Raw genomic sequence first — 24,002 nt, 5'->3', positions numbered from 1 at the left:
TTTTGCCCCATATCTCCGCAACGGCTGGACCTGCCTTTGCCCAAAACTAATCAGCACGTCTCCTTATCAATACAAATCGAATGTTTTTTTAATTATTCAAATTGCTTCATCCGCATTCCCGAAATCGTCGACGAAAATTTGTATCCGCACACACACACATACACGCGCACACACACAAATACACACACATTCATTTTTTCTAAGGTATGTCAAAATGTTCAGATGGATTTGAAACATAAAGATATATAAAAAAAAATATTTTCGATTTTTCTGCGATTACTATAACTTGCCCTACGGGAAGTTAATTAAATATCATCATATACGTAAATATGATGAAATGAATATAGACGTTTCGGCGCAGAATAGCTGCCACTAGGTGACGCCTTAGAGTTTTTGCCTATCTACTATCACCGCAAAATATAGAATGGTTAAGGCTTGGGTCACCTCTTGAGACCCTTAGGCATACTTACCTGGCGTGGGGGCTACCGTGATCATCAAGGCGGTTCCCCCAGGGCGAGGCCCTTCCATTGCACCTCGGTTGGGATGACCCCTGCGATTGTCCCTAATGTGGATAACTCGGGCGCGCAATTTTTGGTAGTCGGGACTGCGTACGCGCTGCCCCGGTAATAAACTCCTAAATTTCAATATAATAAAAATACATCTTTTTTACTCGTTTAGGTAGTATGTGTGCCTTCATAGAAGGGTTGTTTTCAATATTTCCTATAATACTGGCGACAATTTGGTGCATCGTATCTTAGTTGTTCAAGGCGCTTTTCTATTAAATAGAATCTCGCTGGAGTCTTTCATATGTTATTTCTATGTTTTCTATAATGTTGGCGGCAACTTTGTTGGTGATAATAAAAATTCTTATTCTTAACTTCCTGTAGGAGAAGTTTATGTTTTCATCAGACTTGCTAATTTAAAAATACAAAATCTATTCAGAAGCTATAACTTGAAACTCGTGCTGATAATTTCGTAATAATTATTAAGATCTTTATTTTTGGAGACTTTGATGAAACTTTTTATCATGGTCTCACAGAATATACTGCATCTACGATAAGATAAGATTTATATATAGCTTTTTGTTTTAATATTATATAGCAATCGTAACTCTAGCAAACAATATTTATAGTCAGTTGATGTTGGTTTCAGTTCCAGTTTAAAATAAACTAGCTGTAAGTGGAATTCTGTCTTAAGGCAATTAGGGCATCGTGCCTTAAGGCAAATTGCTGGTACTTCCCGTACCAAAAATTGTTATTTTTTTTAAAAACGATTAACATTTTTGAAAAAAATTTACTTCGAAAAAATAAGATTCTTGAGAAACTATAAATTGGACAAAAAATTACTTTTTTTTGAAAAAAATTTTTTTTAAAAAAAAAATTTTTGTTTTAAATTTTTTTTAAAAAATTTTTTTTTTTTTAATTTTTTTTTTTTGGAAAAAAAAATGTTTTCTTTATTTTGACATATTTTGGAAGATCTGAACTTGTTTTTCAAAGCAATCGTACTGCTTTAACTGCATAGAGACAAAATATAAAGCGCGTAAGCGCGGCGTCGCTGTCTAACGGGTAAACATTGATACGGAACCCATAGGAAAATAAACAAAATTTATACTTATTGTTAAAATCTCTATAAAATATCTGAAAATTTAATATATATATATTTTTATATAGCATATGTCTAATGATCATTTTTGACCGCCAAATGGCATTTTTTTTACTTTTTTCGTTAGATCTCCGAAACCGCTAGACCTGCCTTTATGAAAATTTGATCAATTTTTTACCTTGTCAATACAAGTAAAATGTTTTTTGAATTATTAAAATCGGACGCTCCGTTCTCCTAAAAACTGAGTTACCGTTTTCGGCACTTTTTGCGCCGTATCTCCGGAACGGCTAGACCTGCCTTCGCCAAAAACTAATCAGCGCGTCTCCTTATCAATACGAATCGAGTGTTTTTTGAATTATTCAAATCGGTTGATCCGTGTTCCCGAAATCGTCGACGAAAATTTGTATCCGCACATACATACACACACGCACACACACACACACACACACACACACACATACATTCATTTTTTCTAAGGTATGCCAAAATGTTCAGAAACCTCTGAAACGTAAAGATATATAAAAAATTTCATTTTCGATTTTTTTGCGATTACTATAACTTACCCTACGGGAAGTTAATAAAAAGGTTAAATTTCATCATCCTATTTAATGAAATTTATTGAAATATTGTATACTCACATCATACATTTCTATACACACATTTACTCTAACAGGATTCTAAAATTGGTTCTAAAAATAAAGTTGATCCCTTTGGTAAAAAAACTTGAACTGCATATTTATTAAATCAATTAGCCAGTAAGTAATTTTTTTCTTTTATATAACTATTGATTAGGGCTTATCACCTGAAGCAATTAGCCAATAAATAAATAAATTTTATTTATTATCTTCTCGTAGGGTAAACTTTCCGTAGGGTAAGTTATAGTAATCGCAAAAAAATCGAATATGAAAATCTTTGCATATCTTTACGTGTGTGTGCTTGTGCGTGTGCGTGTGTGTATGTGTGTGCGGATACAAGTTTTCGTCGATGATTTCGGAAACACGGTTCAATCAATTTCAATTATTCAAAAACATTCGACTCCTACTGATGAGGAAACTTACTAATTAGTTTTCGATAAAGGCAGGTCTAGCCATTCCGAAGATACGGGGCAAAAAGTGCCAAAAACGGTAACTCAGTTTTCTAGAGAGTGGAGCGTCCCATTTCAATAATTCTAATTGTATTGAAAAGAAGAAGAACTGATTCAATTTTAGGGAAGGCAGGTCCTGCGGTTTCGAAGATCGAAGAAGTAAAAAAAAAGTAAAAAAAGCCATTTATTAGTCAAAAATGATCATTAGACATAGGCACATCAAATTATCAGAAATTTTAATTATACGTATAAATTTTGTTCACATTTCGTTATATTGTTTGTCCGTTAGACGGCGACGCGGCGCTTATGCGCTTCGATATTTTGTCTTCATTCAGTTAAAGGAGTACGATTACTTTGATAAAATGTTCAGAATTGACAAAATATTTCGAAATAAAGTTTCAAAAAGTCTTTTTACCAAGTTTAGTTTAGTGTTCAAAGTTTTCAGTTTAGTGTCTAAAAAAGTCAATTTTTGTCAAAAATTTAAAATTACTCAAAAATCTAATTTTTTCATAGTAAAGTTTTTTCAAAAATTTTAATCTTATTAAGAAAAATAATTTTTGGTACGGAAAGTTCCAGCAATTTGTCTTAAGGCACGATGCCATGCACCACTAGTTTATACAATAATTGATGCGGGCTTAACACTAAGTAAAAACTGAATTAATTGTAAGGTAAAAATTTATTGAACTAGATTTTATGTTTCGGTCTAACAATAGTCAAAACCGTTAATCCAATACTTACTTTTTTAAATGACAATAATAAAATAAACTAGTGGGCTGGGTGGCATCGTGCCTTAAGGCAAATTGCTGGAACTTCCCGTACCGTAACGAAATGTTCGAGGAATACTGAATGTTTTTAAATAGATTATTATAAATATTGTAACATTGTCTAATATTTATAAGAATTATATAAACTGAATTGCATATTTGTTTAAAGTATATTAGAACTATAGTCAGAATTAAAAACAAAATCTGAATTATTTTCGATATACAAAAAATTAAAAAAAAAAAAAATTGAAACAATTTTTTTTTTCCAAAATCGATTATTTTGTTAAGACAAGCAGAAAGTTCTTTGAATCAATTAAATCGGACGCTTAGTTCTCTCAAAAACTGTCATTTTTTGTACATTTAGCTCTGTATCTCCGAAATGGCTGGGCCTGCCTTTGCGAAAAACTAATAACCCCTTCTCCCAATCATTACTAATTGAATGTTTTTTATATCATTCAAATCGGATGCTCCGTTCTCTCAAAAACTCGATTTCTATTTTCTGCACTCTTTGCTCCTTATCTCCGTAACTGCTGGACCTGCCTTTTCCAAAAACTAATCAGCACATCTCCTTATCAATAGGAATCGAATGTTTTTTAAACCATTCTAATCGGTTGATCCGTACACCCGAAAACGTGGGCGAAAAATTGTATCCATACATACATACACACACATACATCCATTTTTTCTGAAGTATGCCAAAATGTTCAGAAACCTTCAAAACGTCGAGAAATGTAAAAATTTTCAATTCCGATTTTCGGTCCATTACAATAACTTACCCTACGGGAAGTTAATAAAATAATTAATACAACAGAAAAGTGAATTATTCAAAAATATTGCTGACCTCTAAGGTAAGAAAATATAAGATAATATCCAAACAACCAAATTTCAAATATATTTCATATTTCGCGCCACCGATGGCGCAAATGTTTAACTAAAATATTCCGATTCATATTTCGCGCGACAGATAGCGCATAGGTTTATTTTAAATATTCCGCTTCGCCTACGGTTGGTAGCGCCGGCGATCGGCGCCATCTTCGGGTTTCTGAACGTGCTTGTCAAATCGCAGAGTTCTCTGTGGTCAGTTTTGCTGTCACATCGTGAAGTAAACATGACAGTCGTGTTGTGTAGTGTATTTACGTTCGTAGTGCATGTGAAATTAATTATAAAAATATCCAAAGAGTGTTAGTTCAAGTGTACAATTCAATCGTGTAATTATGAAGTGTCCGTGACAATCAATTTAATAAACAACGTGAACCTCACGAATAAAGTCAAAACGATTTCAAAATGGCGGCATCCCGAGCGCGTATACAGCAAACAAAAAATATTTTTTCGATCCTCCAAGGCGCTTTTTCAGACGCCGTGGGTCCCCCGAAATTCTCCACCGATAAAAGAACTCTAGATAAAACTTGGAAGCTGATGGACAAAGTCGTGAAACTTTGTCAGCATCAGAAAATGAATTTGAAAAATAGTCCCCCGTTTATTTTGGATATTCTGCCGGACACATATCAAAGATTAAGGCTAATTCATTCGAAATACGAAGACAGGATTAGTGAATTGCATAACAACGAACATTTTAACATATTTATTAATAATTTAATGAGAAAGTGTAAACAAGCGATTAAACTTTTTAAAGAGGGCAAAGAGAAAATGTTCGATGAAAATTCCCATTATAGACGTAATTTGACAAAACTTAGTTTAGTGTTCAGTCATATGTTAAGTGAATTAAAAGCAATATTTCCTGAAGGAGTCTTTGCAGGCCACAAGTTTCGCATAACTAAATCCGATGCCGCCGATTTCTGGCAGAAGAATTTTGGCAGCAGGTTAGTGATAAACAAAATATTATCTTAGGTTATGTAAACCGAAGCGTTTACAGTTATTCTTTTATGTATTTCTGCTAATGATTATAAAACAATAATTACTTCGTCTGATTATAAACTGTAGTGCAGCGAACATTTTTTAATGCTTATATGGATTTTTTACCTGCAGCTTTTTTTAAAAAGAAAATTTTTTATATAGCAATCAAGAGTAAACAGAACAACACACATGATTTTATGTGAATATTATTTTCAAGTACAAAATTATTTCAAGTACAAACTTCAAATTAATTTTTAAAATTTCTTTTTTTTATATTAAATTATTATATTAAATATTAATATTTATTTTTATTTTTATATACATATTCTTTAACTGCAGCACCGAGAACCTTTTTTGATACTTAATTTTTTAAAAAATCTATTTTATTTTATATAGAAATCAATAATGAACAATACCAAACACATGATTTTATGCGAATATTATTTTCAACTAGAAAATCATTTCAAAAGCAACTTCAAATTTTGTTTTTGCCTATGCACAATATTTTTTATTTAGTCATTTACATTTTTTAATTTTAACACTATGGTGTAAAACTGTTAACTTTAATGGTTTTTATTTTTTTATTTTATCTATAGTTTATTTGTTGACTTTGTATACATGTACATATATATGACTATATATTTTATAAGTTAACTTTATAATTTTCTTTTATTAGATTTTATACAATTATACAACTTCAATGGTTTCAACATAGTATGTTATTTAATAATTGAATTTTCATTTACATATTTACACATTATTATATTATTTGAATTTAAATTTTTATATACATATTCCTTCTCAACTGCAGTGCAGTTTCAAAAGTTTCTGAACATTTTGGTATACCTTAGAAAAAATGGATGTATGTGTATGTGATTTCCGGAACACGAGTCAATCGATTTGAATAATTAAAAATACATTCGATTCCTATCAACAAAGAGACGAGCTGGTTAGTTTTTGGCAAAGACAGGCCCAACCGTTTTGAGGTTACGGGGCAAAAATGGTAATTGATTTTTTGAGAGAACGGAACGTCCGTTTTTAATAGTTCAAAAAACATTTTACTTGTATTGACAAGATGAAGAATTGATCAAATTTTCATAAAGGCAGGTCTAGCGGTTTTGGAGATCTAATAAAAAAAGTAAAAAAAATGCCATTTGGCGGTCAAAAATGATCATTAGACATATGCACATCAAATTATCAGATATTTTATAGAGATTTTAACAATAAGTATAAATTTTGTTTACATTTCTACGGGTTCCGTACCAATGTTTATCTGTTAGACGGCGACGCGGTGCTTACGCGCTTTGACAATTCGTCTCTATGCAGTTAATGCAGTACGATTGCTTTGAAAAAAAGTTCAGAATTTCCAAAATATGTCAAAATAAAGAAAGCATTTTTTTCTAAAAAAAAGTATTTTTTGTCAAATTTATAGCTTCTCAGAAATCTAATTTTTTCGAAGTAAATAAGTTTTTAAAACAATAATAATTTTTGGTACGGAAAGTTCCAGCAATTTGCCTTAAGGCAGAATGCCATGCGTCCCACTAGTTTATTGGTTTTTACTATGGCATTTCACTATTCATGGCTATTGACTTACATTTTTTTTCATTTTGTCATAACAACATCGTGTTTTATTTAATGATTTCAATTTTCATATGCATATAAATATTTATATACATTTTTCTAACTGTTCAATGCCTTATTCCTCATTATTACCAGTACTATTTTGAAGAATATATCAACATTTTTAATGTTCAATTTGTAAAATATGTTAATTTAAATATATTCGTATAATGCTCTTAATAATTTTTTTGAAAGTTCAAATTCTGTCCTTTTTTCCGAACATTTTTCATTTAGTGTAGAGCGGGGTACAAAAGCTGAACGACAACTATTATATTGTGAAAACCATATCAATTATATCACAACAAATAATACATGTCAAACAAACAACTACCTGACTATGTTCAGTAAAACTCCTAGCTAATTCATCATTAAACTAGTGGGGTGTATGGCATCATGCCTTAAGGCAAATTGCTGGAACTTCCCGTACCGTAACGAAATATTCGAGGAATACTGAATGTTTTCAAATAGATTATTATAAATATTGTAACATTATCTAATATTTATAAGAATTATATAAACTGAATTGCAAAGTTAAAATTATTTGTTTAAAGTATATTAGAAGTTTAGTCAGAATTAAAAATAAAATCTGAATTATTTTTGATATACAAAAAAATTTAAAAAAAAACTGAAACAAATTTTTTTTTTTCATAATCAATTATTTTGTTAAGACAAGCAGAAAGTTCTTTGAATCATTTAAATTGGACGCTTAGTTCTCTCAAAAACTTCCAATTTTTTATATATTTAGCTCCGTATCTTCGAAATGGCTGGATCTGCCTTTGCCAAAAACTAATTAACACTTCTCCCAATCATTACAAATTGAATGTTTTTTAGATCATTTAAATCGGATACTCCGTTCTCTCAAAAACTCGATTTCTATTTTCTGCACACTTTGCTTCGTATCTCCGAAACGGCTAGACCTGTTTTTGCTAAAAACTAATCAGCTCTTCTCCCTATCAATATGAATCGATTTTTTTTGAACCATTCAAATCGGTTGATCACACACACATCCATTTTTTCTGAGGTATGCCAAAATGTTCAGAAACCTTCAAAACGTCGAGAAATGTAAAAAATTTCAATTTCCTACTGGAAGTTAAAAAATGTTTTGTTGTTTTTCAAAAATTGGCCACCTGGTTCTTTTTACCCTCTATTACCCCGATTGCTAAATCGTGTAACGCAATTGTGTGCCTTTTATTATTCATTTATATCTTTTACCTATTATCTTATTGAATGATTCAAATACTATTTACAAACCATGGCTCATTATTTATTTTGTATTGAATATTACTGATTGTTTATCACTTATTATAAATAATTCGAACATTCATCATCGACGTTATCATTTGGTTCTACAATAAAAATTGAGTAATCAAGTAAATGATTTTCCATTAATAAAAATTGATGAGTAATTGACTGATCGATATGACTTTTATTTATACTGATTAGAATTTATAGATTTCACATTTGTGATTTGTAATTAAATTGTTTTTTTATCCTTTACAATACAAAGATGATTGTTGCAATTGTTAGCACAGAGAACCTTTGCACCGTTTTTTATTTATCTGAGTTCATAGATAAATAAAGTTATTGGTAAATCTAATTAAAATCTTTTATATTTAAAAATCTCATTCTTAAACATATATTTTTATCAGTTGAATCAAAGCGTTTAATAGTATAATGAGTAGTACCAGAGTTTTTTCAAAGTAATTATTACCAATATTACATATGCCAAAAATATGTGAAGAAGCTTCTCTTTTTTTCAAATCATTTAATGTAAAAAAAGGTCCAAATTCAGATTTGGTCGAATTCCAGCTTCAATATCCAACCAGCTCGGCCAGCTTTATATAAAGCAGCAATGATATTATATTTTTACTTGAGATAATAGATTTAAAACAAAGGCTTTCAAAGGCACTGCTGCAATATTTGTATCATCTGTATAAGATAAAAAAAAATCTAACAATGAAAGGTTTATCTTTGGGTTGCATTTTAATAACACAAGGATCCAGATCATATTGCTCATTGCTGTATGTATATAGTACTCAATTCTGTTTAAATAATACAAAAAGATAATTGATATAAGTATTTTCTTGGAAATCCAAGATTTCTTAAACTTGCGTGATACAGTGTAAATTCAATATGGAGCAATCTTTGCAAAATAAGTAATTGCAAAGAAACGAAAATAAATTTGTTTGCATATCTAGGCGTTTAAGGATTTTCTAAACATTTTGGCATACCCTAGAAAAATAAGTGTAAAAAAAATTGTCCACGATTTTGAGAGCGCGGATAAACCGTTTTGAATGATTCAAAAAACATTCGATTCCCATTGACGTGATTAGTAGAACTGTTGATATTTTCATTCAACTAACATGCGACCAAATATTCTATTTATTCTATCAAAAACATTTTCATCTTGACAAGGAAATGCCTTTAAATACTAGTTGTGCATGACATGGTTCCTTAAGACAAATTGCTGGAACTTCCCGTACCGTAATGATTTATTTGAGGAATTTTATTATATATACTGTAATTTTTATCATTCGTATTTTATAGACAGAAGATAAAAGCTTATGAATTGGACGACGACATTTATATTTATTTCAATGAAAAGTTATTAAACATAGCCTAATCCAGAGGAGTTAGAATCAAAGGACCTTATATTCTTAAGAGTTACATTTTTTACAATTATATAAACTAAATAGCGAAGTTAAAATCATTAATTTGAGGTATATAAGTGAGCTTTAGAATTTTAGCTAGGATTTAAATTAAAATCCGAATAGTTTTTGTATTAAAAAATATATTAATTTTTGTAAATTAAAAAAAAAATGAAATTTTGAATTAAAAAGTTTTTGCCTTTTAAGAAGGTTATCTCTTTCACACTGTCAACACAAGCAAAATTTTTTTTGAATCAAATTTTAATTAGTTTTCTAAAGAACTGTTATTTTTAGCACATTTTGCTCTGTGTCTCCCAAACGGGTGGGCTTGTCTTTGCTAAAAACCAACTAGCACATCTTGCCGCCAACACGAATCAAATGAAATATGAATCAATCTAGTCGGATGCCCCGTTCTCTCGAAATTGACTGATTTCCATTTTCTGCACTTTTTGTTCCGTATCTCCGACACGAAAGGACCTATCTTTGCCAAAAACTAATTAGCACGTCCCTTTATCAATAGGAATCGAAAGATTTTTGAATTATTCAAAACGGTTGAGTGGTATGCGAAGATAAAAGTTGTACTTGATTGTTATCCGTAAAATGGTAGAAAATTAGATATTTTAACCAATTCAGTCGGTGCCACCAAATGAACGAAAATGTCTGTCCCTTAGCACAGGACACTAAGTCGTCCCTAAGTGCCGGACAGTAAACATATTGATATTTCTTGTCAGAATTTACGTAATTTATTCCAATTATTTAATTTTGTTCTGTATGAGTGCTAACGGTCACTACATACCCCCATTTTTCGTATTTCCTAGTCAAAGAATGAAAAGCTTATGGTGAATGCACCAGCTGAGAGCATCGGTGTGGCCCAGCCAAAAGGGTGGATTAATAGTGACGTTTTTGCAATATCTAAGAATATTCTTCAAAGACACATATGCAGGCTTTCCAGAGTGTGGATATGGCTACATATGTGATCAATGCAGGTTATTTTGAAATGTCCGGTACTTAGTGCCACAGTTTAAAATCATATTTTTTGATACCAAAGTTTGTTTGATAGTATTAATTACTTTTTAGCAAAGATTGCGGTTTTGTTAATTTAGTTTGATTTCTAACTTTCGTAAAATATTTTTTGATTTATTTATAAATAACCTTAGGTGTCCGCCACTAGGGGACTTTCCCCTATAGTTTATAGTTTGTGTGTATGTATGTATGTTCGAATAAAAAATTTTGAGGACGATTTCAGTAACACGGATAAACCGATTTGAATAATCCAAAAATGATTTGATTCGTATTAATGGGTGTATTAAAGACGTTCTGATTAGTTTTTGGCAAAGACAGGTCCAGCTATTTCGAATAAGGCAGAAAGTGCCAAAAATAGTAGTTCAGAGCGGAGCGTCCGATTTGAATGATTCCAAAAATATTTGACACTGTTAACGCGAAGTTTTTAGGAGTTCATTTTAAAATCTATCCATTATTATCATCACAATGTTTGTCGATTTGGTTCCCAAGTCTCATTCGAAGACGCAATATTTCGTTTTTTTTCCTCTCCGTGAGTCTGTATCACCGGAAGTTGATAAGCTATTTTTGAGTTCATGTCATATTATGTATTTGCGCGCGCTCGTTTGTAAATGTGTATTCTATGATGGTAGTCTCGTGTGTAGTCGTCGGCGCAATAAATAGGTTGTTCGCGGTCTCTCCGAGTCGTTCTTGATGAATTTAGAGCAGGCATGGGAAATTAGTTGCCAGTAAGTTGAATAGTAATCATTCTGTGCCACACTATACTAATTTATGTATCGCGTTTAGACTTTGAGATTTTAGGTGGATATCTCGAATTCATGGATTATGTGCACTACTTCAATCAAAGCTTCAACTTTGGTTGTATTTGATGTCACACTTTTGTTCAAAAGTAGTTGGTGCTGTTTTATATTTCAAGCAACCCTCTTCCAAGGCACAAACTTGAACCATCATTGTAATAGACCAATGGAACACCATTACATAAAACATTTTTAAGGAAAATGTAATCTTTTTGTATCAAAAGTCGATTTTATTTCATTCTTATTAACATCACATATTCAAAACATATAAAAATTGTTCTCTAATATTCTGTTAGGGGTATCCACCCATTTGCAGTAATTATAAATAATATTATAAATTACTATATAACAGTCAAATATGAACAACGCAGTTAGTGTTACTCATAGCTACTATGGAAGCTTACAGTAACCTTGCAAGATTTGATAAAATTCCTTTTGAAATCACAAACTGCGCCTTACGACCAAGTAAAGCGTAGTTTCTGACTCACATATAACGAACATTCTAGAAAAGGATTGCGTCATACCGATAAGGAGTATTTAAGGTTTTGGATGATGCAATAAACAGTCAGTATGAGTTAAGATCAATATAGTTTAATAGTATTTAGTAATCAATGGAGTTATATTTAAGCTTAGTGATCAAGTTACTTGAAAAGTGTACAAGAATCATGAAATAACCGTATACATCAAAAGTCTGCATCTGTTTTACTGATTTGCCTTCACAGTTTGGAATCAGCTTGATACTTAGCAGCAGGAAGAACCTACATTTTGTTGGCTACGTCGCTGGATGGGGCACAACAATTCATAAATATTAATGAACAACATTTATTGATAATTGATAATTTTCTCATAAATTGTATGGTCATCTGATTGCCTAGTGGATGATGGGGCTCATCAGGATCCACTGACATCATTGTAACAAGTTACTTCGTATGGTCCTATATTTGATGTACACCATTTCAAGTCAATCTAATAAATATAGAGTACAACTCGTCATTTTAAACACAACATAATAGTAATCACGGCAAAACTTGTTGTTTATGAATTATTTTTTAAACTTGATCATAAAAATGCAATAATTAACTCACTAAACTAATTATAAAAATGCAATAATTGAATCACTAAAAACTCACTGAAACTTTCCCGGTTACTTCAACATCTATCGGCTACGCAGCATTATTATGACCCGGGTGCCTTTCAGCGCCCGGGTCATGCGCCATGTTATGCCTACAAGATCTAGACATAACATTTTGTTTTATCTCATAGTAGATTTTTCTTCAAACTATTAGGGTTTGAACATTGAACATGAATCATGATTGGGTTTTTCCTTCAGAAGTTCCAGGTTTGATACCTGACCATAGCCTTGTCGAGCAGTTGTGTTATCGGTTTTCACTTGAAGTGTTTTCAAGTGAAAATAGCCCTTGCTTGGTTTTGCTGCTTCCAATAAATGTCATTAGTGTTGGAGTTAATTTAATAATATTTTTATAAAAAAGAGATAATACAACCGTTGAGTTGCCACCTATAAACTTGGTTATGACAACATGCTTTGTTCTAATTGCTCACATCATAAAAGCAACTTTTGACACAAAGGGTATGGGCGCATTGCCATACTAAATCGGCCCCACCCTGGTATTTAAATAATTTATACGCCATTTTATAGGTCTGAATGATAAAAACAGATATACCAATTTTCAACTTTGTACCTTATCTTATGGCCGAGATATCATTGAAAATATGCCAAAGTGGCCCCTTCTTTCAAACTCACTTTTTGGCGTAATCATAAAAGATATCGAAAAAATTTTTACGTGATTCTACTCACATTGACTCAGACCACATTATGTAGAACAATCGATTCAAAAAAATCGTTTACTATTAGCTGAAAAAGACAAAATAATTTTTCAATTGATTATTTCGGGTAGTGCATTTATTTGGACCACTTTCTAATTAGCGTTATTCGAAAGCCCATTGTTTTTTCTTTGAGCACTGCAAATATTGTTCAAATCAATTTAGTGGAACACATTGGAAAATTGAAAAAACTGGAGCCAGTACACCCGCGCGTAACACAAATAGTACCCTGCAATTGCATAGAGTTCGTTCGGGACGCAAAGCAGTGCGCGATGCGCCGAAACGATTCTTAAGAAATTCTGAATGCAAAAATATTTATTTTATAGTTATATGATATGTATACATATGAAATAATGATATAATGAAACATTGTACTTTCAACAAACCCAAAAAACTTTTTTTTTGAATGATAGTTGTAACATTGTGACATTAAAGCCCTTATCAGTACTACAATTTCACAGTCATTTGATGTAAATATATACCTCTAATAAAATATAGCTAAATGTACTTTGTATAGTTTGCTATGAAAAATAAATAAAAAAAAAATTGATGTAGAAGCTTTTTATATAGTACTTCAGTAATTTACAAAAAATATTACTGAAAGTATTCTAATAATCATTATTTTTATAACATAAAATATATTAATTCATTTATTTCAAAAATTATATTATTGTATAGATTGTGTTTTTTAAAACTAATTTTGTATTAGCTAATTTGCATCTACTTATAATATAGCGACAATTTAAATGCATTTAATTTCAGTATATATTTCAGTAAGTTATTGTAATCGTTCAAAAATCGAAATCGAAAATGTTTGCACATCTTCACGTTTCGAAGGTTTTTGAATATTTTGGAATACAATAGAAAAAAGTGATATTTGTCTGTGTATTTGTGTTATATTTCGTGTATGAATGATGTAATGAACATTCGATTCCTACTTATGGGGAGACGTACTGATTAGTTTTTAACAAATACTAGTCGGAGATACGGAGCAAAGATAGAAACCGAGTTTTTAAGAGAACGAGAAATCCGATTTAAATGATTCAAAAAATCTGTTGCTTTTTTGGAACACAAGATTGTTTATAAAAAAAAACATATTTTTTTTAATTCTCAAAAATTATTATCGAAAATAATTCGAGTCAAATAAATAATTTTAATTTTGCGATTCAGTTTATGCAATTCTTAGATAATATCCTTCATTCTAACTCCGCTTCATAAAGTTTTGTTCATTCACTTTTCAGGCTAACATATTTAAACGCCATCATTCAATTTATAAGCACTTTTATTTTGTCTATAAATTCGAATAATAAAACTTACAGTATTTGTAATAATATATTTGAAAGCATTCAATATTCTTATTTCATTACAGTACGGGAAGTTCCAGTAATTTGCCTTAAGGCACGATACACCACTAGTTTTAGTGATTTAATTAATATAGTAAAACTAATAATGATAAAGAATGGTCACAATAAGGGCTTTAATGTCACAATGTTACAACTATCATTCAAAAAAAAAGTTTTTTGGGTTTGTTGAAAGTACAATGTTTCATTATATCATTATTTCATATGTCTACATATCATATAACTATAAAATAAATATTTTTGCATTCAGAATTTCTTAAGAATCGTTTCGGCGCATCGCGCACTGCTTTGCGTCCCGAACGAACTCTATGCAATTGCAGGGTACTATTTGTGTTACGCGCGGGTGTACTGGCTCCAGTTTTTTCAATTTTCCAATGTGTTCCACTAAATTGATTTGAACAATATTTGCAGTGCTCAAAGAAAAAACAATGGGCTTTCGAATAACGCTAATTAGAAAGTGGTCCAAATAAATGCACTACCCGAAATAATCAATTGAAAAATTATTTTGTCTTTTTCAGCTAATAGTAAACGATTTTTTGGAATCGATTGTTCTACATAATGTGGTTTGAGTCAATGTGAGTAGAATCACGTAAAAATTTTTTTGATATCTTTTATGATTACGCCAAAAAGTGAGTTTGAAAGAAGGGGCCACTTTGGCATATTTTCAATGATATCTCGGTCATAAGATGAGGTACAAAGTTGAAAATGGGTATATCTGTTTTTATCATTCAGACCTATAAAATGGCGTATAAATTATTCAAATACCAGGGTGGGGCCGATTCCGTATGGCAATGCGCCCATACCCTTTTAACTATAGTAATTTTGCAAACTTTGAAATTTTTTTTAAATTAAACTCCTTGCCGCAGGGCCATAAAATTTTAGTATGTTTTTTAGGATGATGATATCTATCAAAACTAGTGGTGCATGGCATCATAATTTAAGGCAAATTGCTGAAACTTCCCGTACCGCAATGAAAAATTCGAGGAATATTAAATGTTTTCAAATAGATTATTATAAATACTTACATATATTCACAGAAAAGTAAATAAACAAAACTTAACGAATAGAATTTAAAATGAAGGACATTGTCTAATATTTATAAGAATTATATAAACTGAATGGCAAAATTAAAATTATTTATTTGAAGTATATAAGTGATCTTTAGAACTTTAGGTAGAATTAAAATCCGAATTATTTTCGATATTCAACAAAAGATGTTTTTTTGAAATTAAAAAAAAAGTCTTTTCCTAAAAACAATCGATTCGTCAACACAAGCAGAAACTTTTTTGAATCATTCAAATCAGATGCTTAGTTCTTTCAAAAACTGCTCTTCATTGTATATTTAGCTAGGTATCTCCGAAACGGCTGGACCTGCCTTTGCCAAAAAACCCAACCAAATTTCAGTTTTGATTTTTGGGCGATTACAATGAACAGTTAATTACAATGAATCGGATCTGTCGCCTTTTGCCCAAAATTAATCAAAAGACGAATTTTTTTTCACTTTTCTGCTAATTGCAAAGCAACTTCTCAGCTGGTCGTATCAAAAATCAAACGAAAGCAAGTGCTTATCAAATTTCATCAAATGGTCTTAAAACGTCGACGAAAGGTCACAAATCTGTACACACACACACACACACATTTTTTCCAAATTTAGTCTCATTCGATTAAAAATGACTTGAAACGTCGAGAAAACATAAAATTAGCAAATTTGATTTTTTTATGAAAACAAACTTTCGGGAAGTTAATATCATTTAAAATTCAAAATTTAAATCTTGGAAGAACAGATGTATTACATATATTCTGTTCTTTGTTTATGGTTAAAAATATGTTATATATAACAAAGAAAAATCTATTGAATTTTTATTTAACTCTAGATTTTTTCTGCAAAATATTTTTTGAAAAAGGAATAAAAAAATTAATTAGTGAATCTGATTTATCTCCACTTTGGCCACATGTGATTTATTTAATGCGTACGTGATTAGTACAATGTAGTAGTAGTGGACTCGAGTTTTAGTCAATGAACGAATGAATGAACGGAACACGACGACGACGACGCACACACGCGAGCTAATTTACATACGCACGGAGTATTATTATATGCGCGACGCGGACGCTGCGTGGAATCTTCATCCGAACTCGCTCGGCTTTGCCTGGCTTGGCTGGTGTTGACTCGCCGGCAAGTGCCCGCGAGAGACGAGACAAGTGTACGAGACCGGTAGCACCGGCACTTCTTAGCGGCTTAGTACAACTGTTGAAATAAATCGTAACTAGTGGGGTGGCATGGCTTCGTGCCTTAAGGCAAATTGCTGGAACTTCTCGTACCAAAAATTATTATTTTTTTAAAAACGATTAACATTTTTGAAAAAAAATTACTTCGAAAAAGTTAGATTTTTGAGAAACTATAAATTTAACAAAAATTTACAAATTTGCTTTATTAACTTCCCGTAGGGCAAGTTATAGTAATTGCAAAAAAATCGAAAATGAAAATTTTTATATATCTTTACGTTTCAAAGGTTTCTGAACATTTTGGCATACCTTAGAATAAATGGATGTATGTGTGTGTGTGTGTGCGTGTGTGTATGTATGTATGTATGTATGTACGTGTGTGTATGTATGTGCGGATACAAATTTTCGTCGACGATTTCGGGAACACGGATCAACCGATTTGAATAATTCAAAAAACATTCGATTCGTATTGATAAGGAGACGTGCTGATTAGTTTTTGGCGAAGGCAGGTCTAGCCGTTCCGAAGATACGGGGCAGAAAGTGCCAAAAACGGTACCTCCGTTTTTAAGAGAACGGAGCGTCCGATTTGAATAATTCAAAAAACATTTTACTTGTATTGACAAGATGTAGAATTGATCAAATTTTCATGAAGGTAGGTCTAGCGGTTTCGGAGATCTAATGAAAAAAGTAAAAAAAATGCCATTCGGCGGTTAAAAATGATCATTAGACATATGCACATCAAATTATCAGATATTTTATAGAGTTTTTAACAATAAGTATAATTTTTTTTACATTTCTATAGGTTCCGTACCAATGCTTATGCGTTAGACGGCGGCGCGGCACTTGCGAGCTTTGACATTTCGTCTCTATGCAGTTCAAGCAGTGCGATTGCTTTGAAAAAAAGTTCAGAATTTCCAAAATATGTCAAAATGAAGAAAACATTTTTTTTCAAAAAATTTTTTTGTTTTCAAAAAAAAAATTTTTTTTCTCAAAAAAAATTTTTTTTTAAATAAAAAAATTTTTTTCAAAAAAAAGTAATTTTTTGTCAAATTTATAGTTTCTCAAAAATCTATTTTTTTCGAAGTAAAATTTTTTTCAAAAATGTTAATCGTTTAAAAATAATAATTTTTGGTACGGGAAGTTCCAGCAATTTGCCTTAAGGCACAATGCCCTAATTGCCTTAAGACAGAATTCCACTTACAGCTAGTTTTTACTTTTTTCACTAGATCTCCGAAACCGCTAGACCTGCCTTCATGAAAATTTGATCAATTCTTTATCTTGTCAATACAAGTAAAATGTTTTTTGCATTATTAAAATCGGACGCTCCGTTCTCTTAAAAACTGAGTTACCGTTTTCAGCACTTTTTGCCCCGTATCTTCGGATTGGCTAGACCTGACTTCGCGAAAAACTAATCAGCACGTCTCCTTATCAATACGAATCGAATGTTTTTTGAATTATTTAAATCAGTTGATCGGTGTTCCCGAAAATTTGTATCCGCACACATACACACATACATCCATTTTTTTTAAGGTATGCCAAAATATTCAGAAACCTTTGAAACGTAAAGATATATAAAAATTTTCATTATTGATTTTTTTTGCAATTACTATAACTTATCCTACTGGAAGTTAATTATTTACCCAAAATGCTGTAATTTATTTTGTAAACGGTGATGATTATTAATAGGAACCAGTGGTGCATGGCGTCGAGCGTTAAGGCAAATTGCTGGAACTTTCCGTAACATAATTAAAAAAATTTGAAAACTTTGAATAAATTAGATTTTTGAGAATTTTGAAAAATTTGTTTTTTTTTGTATTTTAATTTTTTCCAATATTTAGATTTTTAGAGCAATCGCACTGCGTAGCAAAGCGCGTAAGCGACGCATTGCAGTCTAACTTTATAAATCTTGGTACGGAACCCATAGAGTTTTTTTTTTTTTTGTTACAATTTATTTTTGTTAATCAAGACTTTAATGTCTTATTTACAAAATTGATATGAGCAAAAAAATACAAAAATACAAAAAAATGCAATAAATTGAATATAAAATGAAAAAACTTAAAATAAACTCATAGAAATGTAAACAAAATTTATACCGATTATTATAATCTCTATAAAATATCCGATTATTTGATGTACATATATGTCTAATGATCACTTTTGATCGTCAAATGATTTTTTACTTCTTTCATTGGATCAAATGTAAAAAGTTTACATTTTCTTAAATTTTGGTCACAAGCTTACTCGGCATTTTTTATTCTACCAAAAGATCAACTAACAATAAGAAAAGCACAGTCATGAACGATTACTTCCAAAACTGTAAAATTAACTTTCAACAAATCGATTGCTAACTTCAATTTATCACAGAAGTGATGTACCTAAAATACTTTTTTATGTAAGTAAAATTCAACACTTAAACAGTTCCAATAAAAAGTAAGAAGTTGAATAAATTGTGATGCAATAAAACATTTCGATGTTCTATTTAAATAGAAAAACATAGTAAACTGCTGCATATATCATAATTGATTGTACAATCATTATTAACTTCCCGTAGGGTAAGTTATTGTAATGGGCCGAAAATCGGAATTGAAAAATTTTACATTTCTCGACGTTTTGAAGGTTTCTGAACGTTTTGGCATACCTCAGAAAAAATGGATGTGTGTGTGTGTGTGTGTATGTATGTGTGGATACAATTTTCCAGTCACGTTTTAGGGCGCACGGATCAACCGATTTGAATGGTTCAAAAAACATTCGATTCCTATTGATAAGGAAAAGAGCTGATTAGTTTTTCGCAAAGGCAGGTCCAGCCGTTTCGGAGATACGGAGCAAAGAGTGCAGAAAATAGAAATCGAATTTTTGAGAGAACGGAGTATCCGATTTGAATGATCTAAAAAACATTCAATTAGTAATGAGTGGGAGAAGTGTTTATTAGTTTTTGGCAAAGGCAAGCCCAGCCATTTCGAAGATACGGAGCTAAATATGTAAAAAATGGCAGTTTTTGAGAGAACTAAGCGTCCGATTTAAATGATTCAAAGAACTTTCTGCTTGTCTTAACAAAATAATTTATTTTGGAAAAAAAAAATTTTGTTCCATTTTTTTTTTTTTTTTTTTTTTTTTTTTTTTTAGTTTTTTGTATATCGAAAATATTTCAAATTTTATTTTATCATTTTATATTAGACAATGATACAATATTTATAATAATCTATTTGAAAACATTCAGTATTCAACGGGAAGTTCCAGCAATTTGCCTTAAGGCACGATGCCATAATTGCCTCAAGATAGAATTCCACTTACAGCTAGTTTAATGATATATATTTAGCTTTTATGACAAACTCAACCCAGATTAAACGCCTGTAAACCGTTATAATCCCGTATAAGTCAGCATTGCATAACTACCAAATGTAAAGATGTTATCGAACAAAAAAATCGTTAACTAATCCAATAAAAAATAAACGAAGCCTCAGCCGAATTGCGAACAAAACTTAATCCTACGAAATCTCAAGTCGTTTAAAATGCAATTAGAAATTGAAAGCTCTGAAACACAATTACAAATTGAAGGCTGGCTAAGACTAGTATAATTAATGGATTCAAGCACTAATTTGAAATCGGGTTAAGGGAAATTAAATCAGACTGTTTGATTATAAGGCGGGAAAATAGTAATTATAACTGACACCGTCTTCTCAGCATCCGGATGATGGTAAAGTTTCGTACACACATATGTTAGTGATCTTATTCATCTAAAATACAAATTACTAAAATTACTGAAATGCAAAATAATCAAAAGATCAATCAGAATAATTATTTCGAACGTAAATGAGCAAAGAAAAACATTAGAACAAACAAAAGTCGAATTTCATTAAAATAAGTTAGTATTAGAATAGTAAAACATATTTCCTAAGACTGAGTTTTCCACAATTTTAAGAAAAACTAGTGGTGTGCATGGAATCATGCCTTAAGGCAAATTGCTGGAACTTCCCGTACCGTAATTAAAAAACTTGGTACGGAACCCTTTAAAAATGTGTACACATTATTGAAATCTCTATAAAATATCTGATAATTTGATTTACATATGTCCAATAAACATTTTTGACTGCAAAATGACATTTTTTAACTTCCCGTAGGGCAAGTTATAGTAATCGCAAAAAAGTCGAAAATGAAATTTTTTATATACCTTTACGTTTCAAAACCTTCTGAACATTTTGGCATACCTTAGAAAAAATGATGTATGTATGTGTGTATGTGTGTGTGTGCGGTGTGCGTGTATGTGTGTGTGTGCGTGTATGTGTATGTGTTCGGATACAAATTTTCGTCGACGATTTTGGGAACACGGATGAAGCGATTTGAATAATTCAAAAAACATTCGATTTGTATTGATAAGGAGACGTGCTGATTAGGTTTTGGCGAAGGCAGGTCTAGCCGTCCGAAGATATGGGGTAAAGTGTGCCAAAAACGGTAACTCCGTTTCTAAGAGAACGGAGCGTCCGATTTGAATAATTCAAAAAACATTTTACTTGTATTAACAAGATGAAGAATGATCAAATTTTCATGAAGGCAGGTCTAGCGGTTTCGGAGGTCTAGTGAAAAAAGTAAAAAAAATGCCATCTGGCGGTCAAAAATGATCATTAGGCATATGCACATCAAATTATCAGATAGATTTATAGAGATTTTAACAATGAGTATAATTTTTGTTTGCATTCCTATGGGTTTCGTACCAATGCTTATCCGTTAGACGGCGGCGCGGCGCTTACGCGCTTCGATATTTCGTCTCAATGCAGTTAAAGCAGTACGATGGCTTCGAAAAAAAGTTCAGAATTTCCAAAATATTTCAAAATACACTTTTCTTCAAAAAGTCTTTTATTCAAAAAAAAAGTAAATTTTTGTCAAAATTTATAGTTTCTCAAAAATCTTATTTTTCAGAGTAAATTTGTTTCAAAAATGTTAATCTTTTACAAAAAAAATAATATTTGGTACGGGAAGTTCCAGCAATTTACCTTAAGCACGATGCCATGCGTCCCACTAGTTTGAAATATATGCAAATAGGCTTTATTAAAAATCTACCAGTAGGGCTTACATTTACATCCAATATTGGAAAAAAATTAGTACCAAGTTAATTAGTACCTCGTTTTATTCAATAAACACATTATTGTTATTGACAGAAAAATCAATTCTCAGTTAATGGTTTTGACATCAAGTATCTTCCTCGGCCTATTATTTTGAACACTTAAAGGTCTAACGCAGTCCGCATACAACCGCTGAATTACAATAGGGCTCGGTTTGGTTCACCGCATGACCACCACATCGTGCTATTTCTCATTCGGCCTAACCTAAAGTACTTCTAAGCATTTTGTAAACGAAACTACATTAATCTCCGATGGAAGTAGACCCAAAATTAGTTATGGACCGCCTATGCCTTCTTCGCCATATTATGCTCAGCAGCGGTTCAGTGCGAATGACATCATTTACATGCGTCCCATGTTGTGGCGACGGTGTGTGCAGTTATGCCGATTGTGGGGAGAGAGCTGGTGTAAAATTATTAAATTGTAAAAAGAACAGACTTTTTGTCTTACATACTTGGTACATTACTATATCTCTTATTAATATTGATTATATGGAATTCTCGATAAAAATTAGAACATCTGTTTAGTCAACATTGTCTTCATAATAAAAACAGATTTCAAATTTGATCATTGTGAAATCATCTAGTTTCTCCCAAAAACAAAATCGAATGTAATTTATAATATACAAAGCAGTTTAGAATAATTAGTTTTGGGCAAAATATTTGCTTTTTTTATTTTTTTTGTTCATGTGATTTTAACAGCCATCAAAACTTAAGGGTTATATGAGCTTATTTATTTATTTATTTATTTATTTATTTTGTCAATCAAGACTTAAAAAGTCTTATAATACAAAATTGTTTGTTTAGATAATAAAGAGAAGAGTAAAATAATATAAACAATATACATAATAAGTAATAATAATTATTATATAAGCTGTTGTGATGATTTGACTCAATTAATTACATGGTTATATAGATGACAAGCAAATACAGTTGTCCTATATTTATGTGATCAATTTTCTTATTAAGTTCTGTAATAGTGATGAATTTTTTATTGATGCAGTCAAGCCGATGTTTTCAAGTGAAAACCGTTGTCCCTACTGCTTGATATAGATTATTGAGGGAAGGGGATGGAATCTTCTTAATTTGACGTCTTGGTTTATAATTTGTACTATATAAAACCATGGTTTGTTCATAAAATTTATTATATACACACATAATTTTTTTTCCATAATCCATGTTTTCATAGAACTATATTTTATAGGTATTTCTTCAAACCTATTTCTATTCTACACGATAATACAAATTTTAAGTGTTTTTTTTATTTGAACAGGAGAGGAAAGTTTTATAATAAGCAAAAACGTTAAGAAATTTTTGATACGAATTTTTTAATCAATAAGTTACAGAAAAAATACACTTTTTCAATAATTAATTATATAATTAATAAAATTTTTCATTAAGCAATAATAGTTTTTGAATTGTTTAATTAAGTCGTAATATTTGTAACTATCCGTAGGCGAAATTGTAGTAATTGCAAAAAAAATGAAAATGAAATTTTCTATATATCTTTGTTTCAAACTCTTCTGAATCTAAATTTCCGTCGACGACTTCGAAAACTGGGATCAACCGATTTCAATGATTCAAAATCATTCGTTTCTTATTGATGCGGCGACGTGCTGATTAGTTTTTGGTGAAGGCAGGTCTATTTGCAGGAAATAATTAGTTTTTTGTGTCAGTGGTTAATTTTGAAAACATTCAAAATTATCAAAAAAAACTCAAATTTTCGATTTTTTTCAAAGTTTTCGAAATTTTTCATAATTTAAAAAAAAAGTTCAAAAAATATCAAAATTTTGAAAAAATTGATTTTTTACAAAAAAATATATTTTTAATAAAATAAAATTTTATTCTGGCGGAATTAGCTCATGTGTAGCGTTTTCGACTCACACACCGGAGGTTCGGAGTTCGAATCCCCGGCATAATATAGAAATATTGTTAAAAATAGTTTGAAATAATGTTAAAAATAGTATTAAAAATAGTTTAGTAGTATATAAACGTTTGAGAATAAAAATTAAATTGAATAGAAGTAATGAAAGAAGTAATGGAAGTAAGAATAGAAGTAATGAAGACGTAA

The 24,002-nt window shown here is 30.8% G+C and overlaps 1 non-coding gene across 1 annotated transcript; it reads left to right on the top strand.

Moving 5' to 3' along the window:
* Positions 1–462: 462 nt before the first annotated feature.
* Positions 463–625, top strand: LOC113389844. The gene has a single exon (XR_003368273.1). It is a non-coding gene; the product is annotated as a U1 spliceosomal RNA (small nuclear RNA).
* The last annotated feature ends 23,377 nt before the right edge of the window (positions 626–24,002 follow it).

Source organism: Ctenocephalides felis, unplaced genomic scaffold (genome assembly GCF_003426905.1).
Source record: "Ctenocephalides felis isolate EL2017-DRISC unplaced genomic scaffold, ASM342690v1 CF-g0.4_SCAFFOLD_03573, whole genome shotgun sequence".
NCBI classification, from domain to species: Eukaryota; Metazoa; Arthropoda; class Insecta; order Siphonaptera; family Pulicidae; genus Ctenocephalides; species Ctenocephalides felis.
The sequence above is the reverse complement of the archived record's forward strand: the minus strand, read 5'-3'. Positions and strand labels throughout refer to the sequence as shown.